The sequence below is a fragment of the Mercurialis annua genome, linkage group LG3, assembly GCF_937616625.2.
Source record: "Mercurialis annua linkage group LG3, ddMerAnnu1.2, whole genome shotgun sequence".
In the NCBI taxonomy this organism is placed as follows: domain Eukaryota; kingdom Viridiplantae; phylum Streptophyta; class Magnoliopsida; order Malpighiales; family Euphorbiaceae; genus Mercurialis; species Mercurialis annua.
Window position 1 is genome coordinate 44,495,111 of NC_065572.1, and position 14,360 is coordinate 44,509,470.

The window sequence follows — 14,360 nt, forward strand, 5'->3', positions numbered from 1 at the left end:
CATGGTTAGGTTATATTACGCAAAGCGTGCATGAAAAGTGACAATTGATTAGTATGTCGCGTCTCAAGTCTTTATAACGCCTCGTTCCGATTACCTAAGCATGGTTTGGTTATTTTACGTAAAGTGTGCGTGAAACGTGACGCTATATTAGTATGTCGCGTCTCAAGCCTCTTAAACGCGTCGTTCCGATTACCTAAGCATGGTTAGGTTATATTATGCAACGTGTGCGTGAAAACAGCTGTTAGGTTAGTATGTCGCATCTTAAGTCTCATTAACGCGTCGTTCCAACTTCCTAAGCATGGTTAGGTTATATTACGCAAAGTGTGCGTGAAAAGTGACGCTAAATTAGTATGTCGAGTCTCAAGTTTATTTATCTTTTTGTTCTGATTACCTAAGCATGGTTCGTTTATATTACACAAAGTCTGCGTAAAAAGTGAAGCTAGATTAATATGGCGCGTCTCAAGTCTCTCTAACGCGTCGTTCTAATTACCTAAGCATGGTTAGGTTATATTACGTAAAGTGTGCGTGAAAAGTGACGCTAGATTTGTATGTCGCGTGTCAAGTCTCTTTAATGCTTCGTTCCGATTACCTAAGCATAGTTAGGTTACATTACGCAAAGTGTGCGTGAAAAGTGACAATAGATTTGTATGTCGTGTCTCAAGTCTCTTTAACGCGTCGTATCGATTACCATGCTTATGTCGCGTCACAATTTTCTCTAACACGTCGTTCCGATTACCTAAGCATGGTTTGTTTATTTGACACAAAGTGTGCGTGAAAAGTGAAAATAGATTAGTAAGTTGCGTCTCAAGTCTCTTTAACACGTCGTTCCGATTTCCTAAGCATGGTTAGGTTATATTACGCAAAGTTGTGCGTGAAAAGTGACTGATAGATTAGTATGTCGGGTCTCAAGTCTTTTTAACGCGTCGTTCCGATTACCTAAGCATGGTTAGGTGATATTACGCAAAGCGTGCGTAAAAAGTGACGCTATATTAGTATGGCACGTTTCAAGTCTCTTTAACGCGTCGTTTCGATTACTAAGCTTATGTCGCGTCACAAGAGTCTCTAATGCGTCGTTCTGATTACCTAAGCATAGTTAGATTATATTACACAAAGTGTGCGTGAAAAGTGACAATAGATTAGTATGTAGCATCTCAAGTCTTTTTAACGCGTCATTCCGATTACCTATGCATGGTTAGGTTATATTACGCTAAGTGTGCTTGAAAAGTGACGCTAGATTAGTATGACGCGTTTCAAGTCTCTTTAATGCGTATTCCGATTACCTAAGCATGGTTAGGTTATATTACGTAAAGTGTGCGTGAAAAGGGATGCTAGATTTGTATGTCGCATCTCAAGTTTCTTAACGCGTCTTTCCGATTACGTAAGCATGGTTAGGTTATTTTACGCAAAGTGTGAAAGAATGCCTGAAATGTGACGCTAGATTAGTATGTCGCCTATGAACTCTCTTTAACGCGTCGTTCCGATTAACTAAGTATGGTTAGGTTATTTTACAAAACGTGTGCGTGAAAAGTGACGCTACATTAGTATGTCGCGTCTCAAGTCTCTTTAACATGTGTTCCGATTACTTAAGCATTGTTAGGTTATATTATGCAAAGTGTGCGTGAAAACTGACGCTAGATTAGTATGTCGCGTCTCAAGTCTCTTTAACGCGTCATTCTGATTACCTAAGCATGATTAGGTTATATTACGCAAGTGTGCGTGAAGAGTGACGCTAGATCAAGGTGTCCCTACTCAAGTCTCTTTATCTCATCGTTCCGATTTCCTAAGCTTGGTTAGATTATATGACGCGAAGTGTGCGTGAAAAGTTATGCTAGATTTAGTATGTCGCGTTTCAAGTCTCTTTAACTAGTCGTTCCGACTACCTAAGCATGGTTAGGTTATATTACGCAAATTACGCGTAAAAGTGACGCTAGATTTGTATGGCGCGTCACAAGTCTCGTTAACGCGTCGTTTCGATTACCATGCTTATGTTGCGTTACAAGTCTCTCTAACGCGTCGTTCCAATAACCTAAGCATGGTTTAGTTATATTACTCAAAGTGTGCGTAAAAAGTGACGCTAGATTAGTATGTCGCATCACAAGTCTCTTTAACGCGTTGTTCCGATTACCTAAGCATGGTTAGGTTATATTACGCAAAGTTAGCGTGAAAAGTGACAATAGATTAGTATGTCGTGTCGCACGTCTCTTTAACGTTTCGATTCGATTACCATACTTATGTCGCGTCACAAATCTCTCTAACGCGTCGTTCCAATTACCTAAGCATTGTTAGGTTATATTACACAAAGTGTGCGTGAAAAGTGAAAATAGATTAGTATGTTACGTCTCAAGTCTCTTTAACGCGTTGTTCCTATTTCCTAAGCATGGTTAGGTTATATTACGCAAAGAGTGCGTGAATAGTTATGCTAGATTAGTATGTCGCGTCTCAAGTATTTTTAAGGTGTCGTTTCGACTACCTAAGCATGGTTAGGTTATATTATGCAAAGTGTGAGTCAAAAGTGACGCTAAATTAGTATGGCGCGACTCAAGCGACTTTAACGCGCCGTTCGGATTACCAAAGAATGGTTAGGTTATATTACGCAAAGTGTGCACAAAAAGTGACGCTAGATAAGTATACCAGGTCACAAGTCTCTCTAATGCGTCGTTCCAATTACCTAAGCATGGTTATGTTATTACGCAAAATGTGCGTTAAAAGTGACGGTAGTTTAGGATGTCGCGTTTTGAATCTATTAAATGCGTCGTTTCGATTAACGAAGCCGTTATATTACGCAACGTGTGCGTGAAAAGTGACAATAGATTAGTATGTCGCGTCTCTTTAACGTGTCGTTTCGATTACAATGCTTATGTCGCGTCACAAGTCTCTTTAACATGTCGTTCCTATTACCAAAGCATGGTTTGGTTATATTACGCAATATGTGCGTAAAAAGTGACGCTAGATTAGTATGGCGCGTCTCAAGTCTCTTTATCGCGTCGTTTCGATTACCATGCTTATGTCACGTTACAAGTCTCTTTAACACGTCGTTCCGATTACCAAAGCATGGTTAGGTTATATTACGCAAAGCGTGCATGAAAAGTGACAATAGATTAGTATGTCGCGTCTCAAGTCTTTATAACGCCTCGTTCCGATTACCTAAGCATGGTTTGGTTATTTTACGTAAAGTGTGCGTGAAAAGTGACGCTATATTAGTATGTCGCGTCTCAAGCCTCTTAAACGCGTCGTTCCGATTACCTAAGCATGGTTAGGTTATATTATGCAACGTGTGCGTGAAAACAGCTGTTAGGTTAGTATGTCGCATCTTAAGTCTCATTAACGCGTCGTTCCAACTTCCTAAGCATGGTTTGGTTATATTACGCAAAGTGTGCGTGAAAAGTGACGCTAAATTAGTATGTCGAGTCTCAAGTTTATTTATCTTGTTGTTCTGATTACCTAAGCATGGTTCGTTAATATTACACAAAGTCTTCGTAAAAAGTGACGCTAGATTAATATGGAGCGTCTCAAGTCTCTCTAACGCGTCGTTCTGATTACCTAAGCATGGTTAGGTTATATTACGTAAAGTGTGCGTGAAAAGTGAAACTATATTTGTATGTCGCGTGTCAAGTCTCTTTAATGCTTCGTTCCGATTACCTAAGCATAGTTAGGTTACATTACGCAAAGTGTGCGTGAAAAGTGACAATAGATTTGTATGTCGTGTCTCAAGTCTCTTTAACGCGTCGTATCGATTACCATGCTTATGTCGCGTCACAATTTTCTCTAACACGTCGTTCCGATTACCTAAGCATGGTTAGTTTATATGACACAAAGTGTGCGTGAAAAGTTAAAATAGATTAGTAAGTTGCATCTCAAGTCTCTTTAACACGTCGTTCCGATTTCCTAAGCATGGTTAGGTTATATTACGCAAAGTTGTGCTTGAAAAGTGACGGATAGATTAGTATGTCGGGTCTCAAGTCTTTTTAACGCGTCATTCCAATTACCTATGCATGGTTAGGTTATATCACGCAAAGCGTGCATAATAAGTGACGCTAGATCAGTATGGCGCGTTTCAAGTGTCTTTAACGCGTCGATTCGATTACTGTGCTTATGTCGCGTCACAAGTATCTCTAACGCGTCGTTCTAATTACCTATGCATGGTTAGGTTATATTACGCAAAGTGTGCGTGAAAAGTGACAATGGATTAGTATGTCGCATCTCAAGTCTCTTTAACGCGTTGTTCCAATTACCTATGTATGGTTATGTTATTTTACGCAAAGTGTGCGTGAAAAGTGACGCTAGATTAGTATGTCGCGTCTCAAGTCTCTTTTATGCGTATTCTGATTACCTAACCATGGTTTGGTTATATTACACATAGTGTGTTTGAAAAGTGGCGCTAGATTAGTATCTCATGTCTCAAGTCTCTTTAACGCATTTTACCGATTACATAAGCATGGTAAGGTTATATTACGCAAAGTGTGCCTGAAAAGTGACGCTCGATTAGTATGTCGCATCTCAAGTCTCTTTAACGCGTCGTACCGATTACCTAAGCATGGTTAGGTTATATTATGCAAAGAGTGCGTGAATAGTGATGCTAGATTAGTATGTCGCGTCTCAAGTCTCTTTAACGCGTTGCTCTGATTACTTAGGCATGGTTAGGTTATATTACGCAAAATGTGCGTCAAAAGTGACGCTAAATTAGTATTGCACGTCTCAAGTCTCTTTAACGCGTCGTTTTAATTACCTAAGCATTGTTAGGTTATATTACGCAATGTGTGCGTGAAAAGTGACGCTAGATTAATTTGTCGCGTCTCAAGTATCTCTTACGCGTAGTTCCTATTACATAAGCCTGGTTAGGTTATTTTACGCAAAGTGTGCGTGAAAAGTGACGCTAGATTAGGATGTCGCGTCTCAAGTCTCTTTAATGTGTAGTTCCGATGTAAGCATGGTTAGGTTATATTACGCAAAGTGTGAGTAAATAGTGACGCTAAATTAGTATGGCCCGTCTCAAGTCACTTCAACGCGTCGTTCCAATTACCTAAGCATGGTTAGATTATATTACGCAAACTGTGTGTAAAAAGTGACGCTAGATTAGTATGGCGGAGTTTCAAGTCTCTTTAGCGCGTCTTTTCGATTACCATGCTTATGTCGCGTAACAAGTCTCTCGAACGCGTCGTTCTGCTTAACTAAGCATGGTTAGGTTATATTATAAAAAGTGTGCGTGAAAAGTGACAATAGATTAACATGTTGCGTCTCAATTCTCTTTAATGCGTCTTTCGATTACCTAAGCATGATTAGGTTATTTTACGCTAAGTGTGCGTGAAAAGTGACGCTAGATTAGTATGTTATGTCTCAAGTCTATTTAACGTGTCGTTCCAATTACCTAAGCATGGTTAGGTTATATAACGCAATGTGTGAGTAAAAAGTGACGCTAAACTAGTATGGCGCATCTCAAGTCACTTTAACGCGTCGTTCCTATTACCTAAGCATGGCTAGGTTATATTACGCAAAGTATACGTGAAAAGTGATGCTAGATTAGTATGTCATATCTCAAGTCTCTTTAACTCGTTGTTCCGATTACCTAAGCATGGTTGAGTTATATTACGCAAAGTGTGTGTGAAAAGTGACGCTAGATTAGTATGTCGCGTCTCAAGTCTCTTTAACGCGTTGTTCCGATTACCTATGCATTGTTTGGTCATATTACGCAAAGTGTGCGTGAAAAGTGACGCTAGATTAATATGTCGCTACCGTGCTTATGTCGCGTCCCAAGTGTCTCTAACGCATCGTTTCGCGTCTCAAAGTGTCTGTGAAAAGTGACGCTAGATTAGTATGTCGCGTCACAAGTCTCTCTAACGCGTCATTATGATTACCTAAGCATGATTAGGTTATATTACGCAAAGTGTCGTGAAAAGTGACGCTAGATTAGTATGTCGCGTCTCAGGTCTTTTTAATGAGTTGTTCTGATTACCTAAGTATGGTTATGTTATATTACGCAAAGTGTTCGTGAAAAGTGACAATTGATTAGTATGTCGCGTCACAAATCTCTTTAACGTGTCATTCCGATTACTTAAGCATGGTTAGGTTATATTGTGCAAAGTGTGCGTCAAAAGTGATGCTAGATTAGTATGGCGCGTCTCAAGTAAATTTAATGCGTCGTTCTGATTACCTAAGCACCCCACAACACACGCCAAAAATGACTCAAAAACTTGACATCTCTATCACTAACAATGCTTTTAGGTAATGCCATGTAAACGCACAACTTCTTTGAAAAATAAATCAGCAATCAACTTAGCATCATCAGTTTTATGACATGGTATAAAATTAGCCATCTTACAAAATCTATCAACCACGACAAAAATACTATCGCGACCTTTCCTAGTTCTTGGCAACCCAAGCACAAAGTCCATAGACAAATCAGTCCAAGGTTCATTAGGAACAGGTAGTGGTTTCAACCTAGACTTAGCCTCTCGGCATGTAATGCAATGATCACAAACCTTATGCACATCATGTTTCATACCAGGCCAAAAGAAATGTTCAGAAAGCATATAAGTCTTATTTATCCCAAAATACCCTATTAATCCTCCGCCATGTGCCTACTTAATTAACAATATCCTCATAGAACAACTAGGAATACACAATCTGTTTCTTTTAAATAACAAACCATCAAACAAGTAAAAATAATTTGAAACAGCCCCATTATTACAGGATGCATATATTTCATTGAAATGATCATCATGTTGATACATCCGCTTTATAAACTCAAAACCAAGCAATTTAGCACTAAGTGAGTTAAGTAACGTGTACCTTCTAGATAATGCATCAGCAACCACGTTCCCCTTACCTTGCTTGTACTTTATCACATATGGGAATCTTTCTATGAATTCCACCCATTTGGCATGCCTGCGGTTCAGTTTATCCTGACCCTTCAAATGCATTAAACTTTCATGATCAGTGTGTATCACAAACTCCCTAGATCACAAGTAATGTTGCCATGTTTACAATGCTCGAACCAAGGCATATAGTTCTTTGCCTTATGTCGGATATTTCAATGCTTCTCCGCTCAACTTTTCACTAAAATACATCAGTGGCCTTTGATCCTGCATCAAAACAGCTCCAATTCCTATGCCACTAGCATCATATTCAATTTCAAAGGTTTTATCAAAATTAGGTAAGGCAGGTAATGGTGCACTACACAATTTATCCTTAAGTTCATCAAATGCATGTTCTTGTGCATCACCCAAATAAAAACAACATTTTTCTTAACTAACTCATTCAAAGGTGCGGCTACAGTGCTAAAATCCTTAATGAATCTCTTGTAGAAACCAGCAAGCCCATGAAAGCTCCTTACCTCACTAGCACTTTTAGGTCTAGGCCATTCTTTAATAGCTCTTACCTTTTCCTCATCAACCTCAACACCTTGACTAGATACAACAAAACCAAGAAAATTAACCTTATCCATGCAGAAACTACATTTCTTAAGATTAGCATACAACTTCTCTTGCCTAATCTCTTTTCAATTTTCACGTACACTTTGCGTAATAGAACCTAACCATGCTTTGGCAATCGGAACGACGTGTTGGAAAGACTTGTAATGTGACATAAGCATGGTAATTGAAACGACGTGTTAAAAGAGACTTGAAACGTGCCATACTAATCTAGCATCACTTTTTAAGCATTCTTTGCGTAATATAACCTAACCATGCTTAGGTAATCCGAACAACGCGTTAAAGAGACTTGAGACGCGACATACTAATCTAGCGTCACTTTTCACGCACAATTTGCGTAAAATAACCTAACCATGCTTAGATAATCGTAACAACACGTTAAAGAGACTTGTGACACGACATACTAATCTAGCGACACTTTTAACGCGCACTTGGCGTAATATAACATAACCATGTTTAGGTAATCGAAACGACGCATTAGAGAGACTTGTGACCCACATATGCATAGTAATCGAAACGACGCGTTAGAGAGACTTGAGATGCGACATACTAATCTAGTGTCACTTTTCGCGCTCACTCTGCATAATATGACTTAACCATGCTTAGGTAATCGGAACGACGCGTTAGAGAGACTTACGAGGCGACATACTAATCAAGCGTCACTATTCATGCACACTTTGCGTAATATAACCTAACCATGCTTAAGTAATTGGAACGACGCGTTAGAGAGACTTGTGAGGCGACATAAGCATCATAATCGAAACGATGCGTTAAAGAGACTTGAGACGCGCCATATTAATCTAGCGTCACTTTTTACACAGACTTTGCGTAATATAACCTAACCATACTTAGGTAATCAGAACGACGAATTAAAGAGACTTGAGACGTGACATACTAATCTAGCGTCACTTTTCAAGCAGACTTTGCGTAATATAACTTAACCATGCGCAATCGGAACGACGAGATAAAGAGACTTGAGACGCGACATACTAATCTAGCGTCACTTTTCAAGCACATTTTGCGTAATATAACCTAACCATGCTTAGGTAATTGGAACGACGCGATAAACAGACTTGAGACGCGACATACTAACCTAGCAAAAGTTTTCACGCACACATTGTGTAATATAGCCTAACCATACTTAGGTAATCGGAATGACGCGTTAAAGAGTTTTCAAACGCGACATAATAATCTAGTGTCACTTTTTACGCATACTTTGCGTAAAATAACCCAACCATGCTTAGGTAATCCGAACGATGCATTAAAGAGACTTGAGACGCGGCATACTAATCTAGCGTCACTTTTCACGCACACTTTGTATAAAATAACCTAACCATACTTAGGTAATCGGAACAACTTGTTAAAGAGACTTGAAACTCGACATACTAATCTACTGTCAATTTTCACGCACACTTTGTGTAATATAACCTAAACATAATCGCAAACTTTGGTAATCGGAACGACTTGTTAGAGAGACTTGTAATGTGGCATAAGCATGGTAATCGAAACGAGGCGTTAAAGAGACTTGAGACGTGCCATACTAATATAGCATCACTTTTTGTGCACACTTTGCATGATATAACGTAAACATGCTTAGGTAATCGTAACAACGCGTTAAAGAGACTTGTGACGCGACATACTAATCTAATGTCACTTTTCACGCACACTTTGTATAAAATAACCTAACCATACTTAGGTAATCGGAACGACTTGTTAAAGAGACTTGAGACTCGACATACTAATCTATTGTCAATTTTCACGCACACTTTGTGTAATATAACCTAAACATAATCGTAAACTTTGGTAATCGGAACGACTTGTTAGAGAGACTTGTAATGTGGCATAAGCATGGTAATCGAAACGAGGCGTTAAAGAGACTTGAGACGTGCCATACTAATATAGCATCACTTTTTGTGCACACTTTGCATGATATAACGTAAACATTCTTAGGTAATCGTAACAACGCGTTAAAGAGACTTGTGACGCGACATACTAGTCTAGCGACACTTTTAACGAGCACTTGGCGTAATATAACATAACCATGCTTAGGTAATCGGAACGACACGTTAAAGAGACTTGAGACGCGAAATACTAATCTACCGTCACTTTTCACCACATTTTGTGTAATATAACCTAACCATGCTTAGGTGATCAGATTGACGCGTTAGATATTTGAGATGCGACATAAGCATGGTAATCGAAAAGACGCATTAAAGAGACGTAAGACGGGCCATACTAATCTAGCGTTACCTTTTACGCAGACTTTGCGTAATATAACCTAACCATGCTTATGTAATCGAAACGACGAATAAAAGAGACTAACTTAACCGTTCTTAAGAAATCGGAACGACGAGTTAAACAGACTTGAGACGCGACATACTAATCTAGCATCACTTTTTGCGTAATATAACCTAACCATGCTTAGGTAATCGGAACGACGCGTTAAAGAGGCTTGAGATACGACATACTAATCTAGCGTCACTTTTCACCCACACTTTGTGTAATATAACTTAACCGTGCTTAAATAATCGGAATGACGAATTAAATAGACTTGAGACGCGACATACTAATCTAGCGTCACTTTTCAAGCACATTTTGCGTAATATAACCTAACAATGCCTAGGTAATCAGAACGACACGTTAAAGAGACTTGAGATGCAACAGTTTTCACGCACACATTGCGTAATATAACCTAACCATGCTTAGGTAATCGGAACGACGCGTTAAAGAGACTTGAGACGCAACATACTAATCTAGCGTCACTTTTCATGCACAATTTGCGTAAAATAACCTAGCCATGCTTAGGTAATCGGAACAACGCGTTAAAGAGACTTGAGACGCGGCATACTAATCTAGCGTCACTTTTCACGCACACTTTGCGTAAAATATCCTAACCAAGCTTATGTAATCGGAACGATGCGTTAAAGAGACTTAAGATGCGACATACTAATCTAGCGTCACTTTTCACGAACACTATTTTTAAAATAACCTAACCATGCTTAGGTAATCGGAACGACGCGTTAAAGTAACTTGAGATGCAACATACTAATCAATTGTCAATTTTTACGCACACTTTGCGTAATATAACCTAACCATTGTTTGGTAATCGGAACGACGTATTGGAGAGACAAGTAACGTGACATAAGAATGGTAATCGAAACGACGTGTTAAAGAGACTTGAAACGCGCCATACTAATCTAGCGTCACTTTTTAAGCACTCAACTCTCTTTAACGCGTCGTTTCGATTACCATGCTTAGGTCGCGTCACAAGTCTCTCTAACGCGTCGTTCTGATTACATAAGCATGGTTAAGTTATATTACGCAAAGAGTGCGTGAAAAGTGAGGCTAGATTTGTATGTCGCATCTCAATTCTCTTTAACGCGTTGTTCCGATTACCTAAGGATGGTTAGGTAATATTACGCAAAGCGTGCGTGAAAAGTGACGCTAAATTAGTATGTCTTTTCTCAAGTCTGTTTAACGCGTCATTCCGGTTACCTAAGCATGGTTAGGTTATATTACACAAAGTGTGCGTGAAAAGTGACGCTAGATTAGTATGTCGCGTCTCAATTCTCTTTAACGCGTTGTTCCAATTACCTAAGCATGGTTAGGTTATATTACGCAAAGTGTGCTAAAAACTGAGCTAGATTAGTATGGCGCGTCTTAAGTCTCTGGTTAGGTTATATTACGCAGAGTGTGCGTGAAAAATGACGGTATATAAGTATGTCGCGTTTTCTTTAACGCGTCGTTCCGTTTACCTAAGCATGGTTAGGTTAGATTACGCAAACAGTGCGTGAAAAGTGACGCTAGATTAGTATGTCGCATCTCAAGTCTCTTTAACGCGTCGTTCCGATTACCCAAGAATGGTTATGTTATATTACTCAAAGTGTGCGAGAATAGTAACGCTAGATTACTATGTCACGTCTCAAGTCTCTTTAACACGTCGTTCCGATTAGCTAAGCATGGTTAGGTTATATTACGCATGGTGTGCGTGAAAAGTGACGTTAGATTAGTACGTCGCGTCTCAAGGCTCTTTAACGCTTCGTTCCGATTACCCAAAAATGGTTAGGTTATATTTCGCAAAGTGTGCGAGAAAAGTAACGCTAGATTAATATGCCGCGTCTCAAGTCTCTTTAACGCGTCGTTCCAATTATCTAAGCATGGTTTAGGTTATATTACGCAAGGTGTCCGTAAAAAGTGACGCTAGATTAGTATGCCGCATCTCAAGGCAATAATGCGTCGTTCCGATTACCTAACCATGGTCAGGTTATATTACGCAAAGGGTGCATTCAAGTCTCTTTAACGCGTCGTTCCAATTATCTATGCATGGTAAGGTTATATTACGCAAGGTGTGCGTGAAAAGTGACGCTAGATTAGTATGCCACGTCTCAAGGCTCTTTAATGCGTCGTTTTGATTACCTAACCATGGTCAGGTTATATTACGCAAAGGGTGCGTGAAAAGTGACGCTAGATTAGTATGTCGCGTCTTAATTCTCTTTAATGCGTTGTTCCGATTACCTAAGCATGATTAGGTTATATGTCGCAAAGCGTCCGTGAAAAGTGACGCTATATTAGTATGTTGGTCTAAAGTTTATTTAACGCGTCGTTCCGATAACCTAAGCATGGTTAGGTTATATTACGCGAAGTGGGCGTGAAAAGTGACGCTAGATAAGTATGTCGCGTTCTCTTTAACGCGTCCTTCTGATTACCTAAGCATGGTTATATTATATTACGTAAAGAGTGCATGAAACGGGACGCTAGATTAGTACGTCGCGTCTCAAGTCTCTTTCACGCGTCGTTCCGATTACCCAAGGATGGTTAGGTTATATTACGCAAAGTGTGCGAGAAAAGTAACGTTAGATTAGTATGTCATGTCTCAAGTCTCTTTAACGTGTCGTTCTGATTAGCTGAGCATGGTTAGGTTGTATATTACGCAAGGTGTGCATGAAAAGTGACGCTAGATTAGTGTGTCGCGTCTCAAGGCTCTTTAATGCGTCGTTCCAATTACTTAAGCATGACCATATTTCGCAAAGGATGCGTGAAAAGTGACGCAGGAATAGTATGTTGCGTGTCAAGTCTCTTTAACGTGTCGTTCCGATTACCCAAGAATGGTTAAGTTATATTACGCAAAGTGCGCGAGAAAAGTAACGCTCGATTAGTATGTCGCGTGTCAAGTCTCTTTAACGCGTCGTTCTGATTACCTAAGCATGGTTAGGTTATATTACGCAAGGTGTGCGTGAAAAGTGACGCTAGATTAATATGCCGCATTTCAACTTAATGCGTCGTTCCGATTACCTAAGCATGGTTAGGAATTATTATGCAAAGTTTAGGTCAAAAGTGACGCTAGATTAGTATGTCGCATCTCAAGTCTCTTTAACGCGACAATTAGAGATACGACGATAAACCTTGATTGATTACATGTATGACTAGCCGATCACAGTCTCACCATGGGCATTTTATCAACCGGCCTGTCCTCTTAGTATCTGTCGAAATTTATCGCATTACTATTTTTATGACACAAGGTTTTGATTCACAGGATCCTCAGGAGAGGCAAGTGAAGAGCATACCCTTAATGTGTTTTATGGCTGGATATGAAGAGAAACAAACATATATAACTATACCTTACTAATAGAAAATTGGAGCAGAGAGATGTTTAGAAACAAGGCATTTTTATTGAAGCGTAAAATATTACAAAGATTGTGTGTCCTCCTTTCTTCCTACCAAAACTCTATTTATAGAGGTGGGAAGAAAGCTTGCCTAGATAAGCATGCTAAGCATGCATTGTACAAACACGACATATGGATAAACACATGTACCTATACTAAGCATGCACTGCATGCGATATAACACATGGATTAAAAGATAAGGATAACTAAACATGACTAATACAAAATATTGACATGTAGCACTCCATATTGACATGTGGATAGTTGGAGCCTTTGTTGAGGACATGTGGAAAGTTGCCATTTTTGTCTTTATTTGTTGATTGGCTCATGTGATGGTGATAGATTTGAATCATCCATGAATGATGGGGACCACCGGTTGGCATAATACTCATCTTCATCCGTATTCTAGTCCTTTTCTGAATCCATATCCGTATCTGAGGCTTGTGAATAACCTGCTATGGGATTAAATTCAGTATCCAATAGATGATCTTTCGGAATGGAATCTTGAACAGCTACTTTCTTCTTGTTAATGTTCCGGATAAGAGAGTATAGTGTAGAACTTGATGAAGAAGGATGATCTGGATGATTTTTTCTCCAAAAATTCTTATCATCTTCCATCTTTAAGCAGTAAGTAGGAGGATATGTGTCCCATAGTGCAGCTTCTTGATAAGGAGGCCATAACTCTTTAGGGATTACGTTATTCCGTTGGAAAATATAATACTGTAACTCTCTCCATACATACTCATGCTCATCCATATGTGTGAGTATAGAATAAGAAAAGTGTTGGTAGATATGGAATGTTGGACATGCAGTAAAACTGTCTGATAGCTTAAAATAAGGACGATGAAGGATAAGGATCGAATAAGGATCTTTTCCAATATGTTTTCCTTTTTCTGGAAAGGCCATATCCAGATATAGACACCATTGAGGAATGGTTTGAAACCACTTAAGAAAGGTCAAAAGATGAGAGTTATGTTTTTTTTTTCTTGGAGGACCAGGTGAATAGAACGACAAAAGTGAGGGGGTCGGAAAATGAAAGCTGTCGAATAAAGATGGAGGAAAAACCAAAGGAAACAAAGTAACTCCGGAGGCCATTCAAAATCTTCATCTTGTGGGCTTAGATCTAATAAGGTGAATGGTTTGTAGAATGGATATGTAGGATGGATCCCTAGCTCATAAAGGAACCTAGGACCATAGTTCCGGACAAGCTCAGTTTGATAGTAGAACAACTGTGATTTTGCAAATGTCTGTAGCTGTCCCGGAGACATAT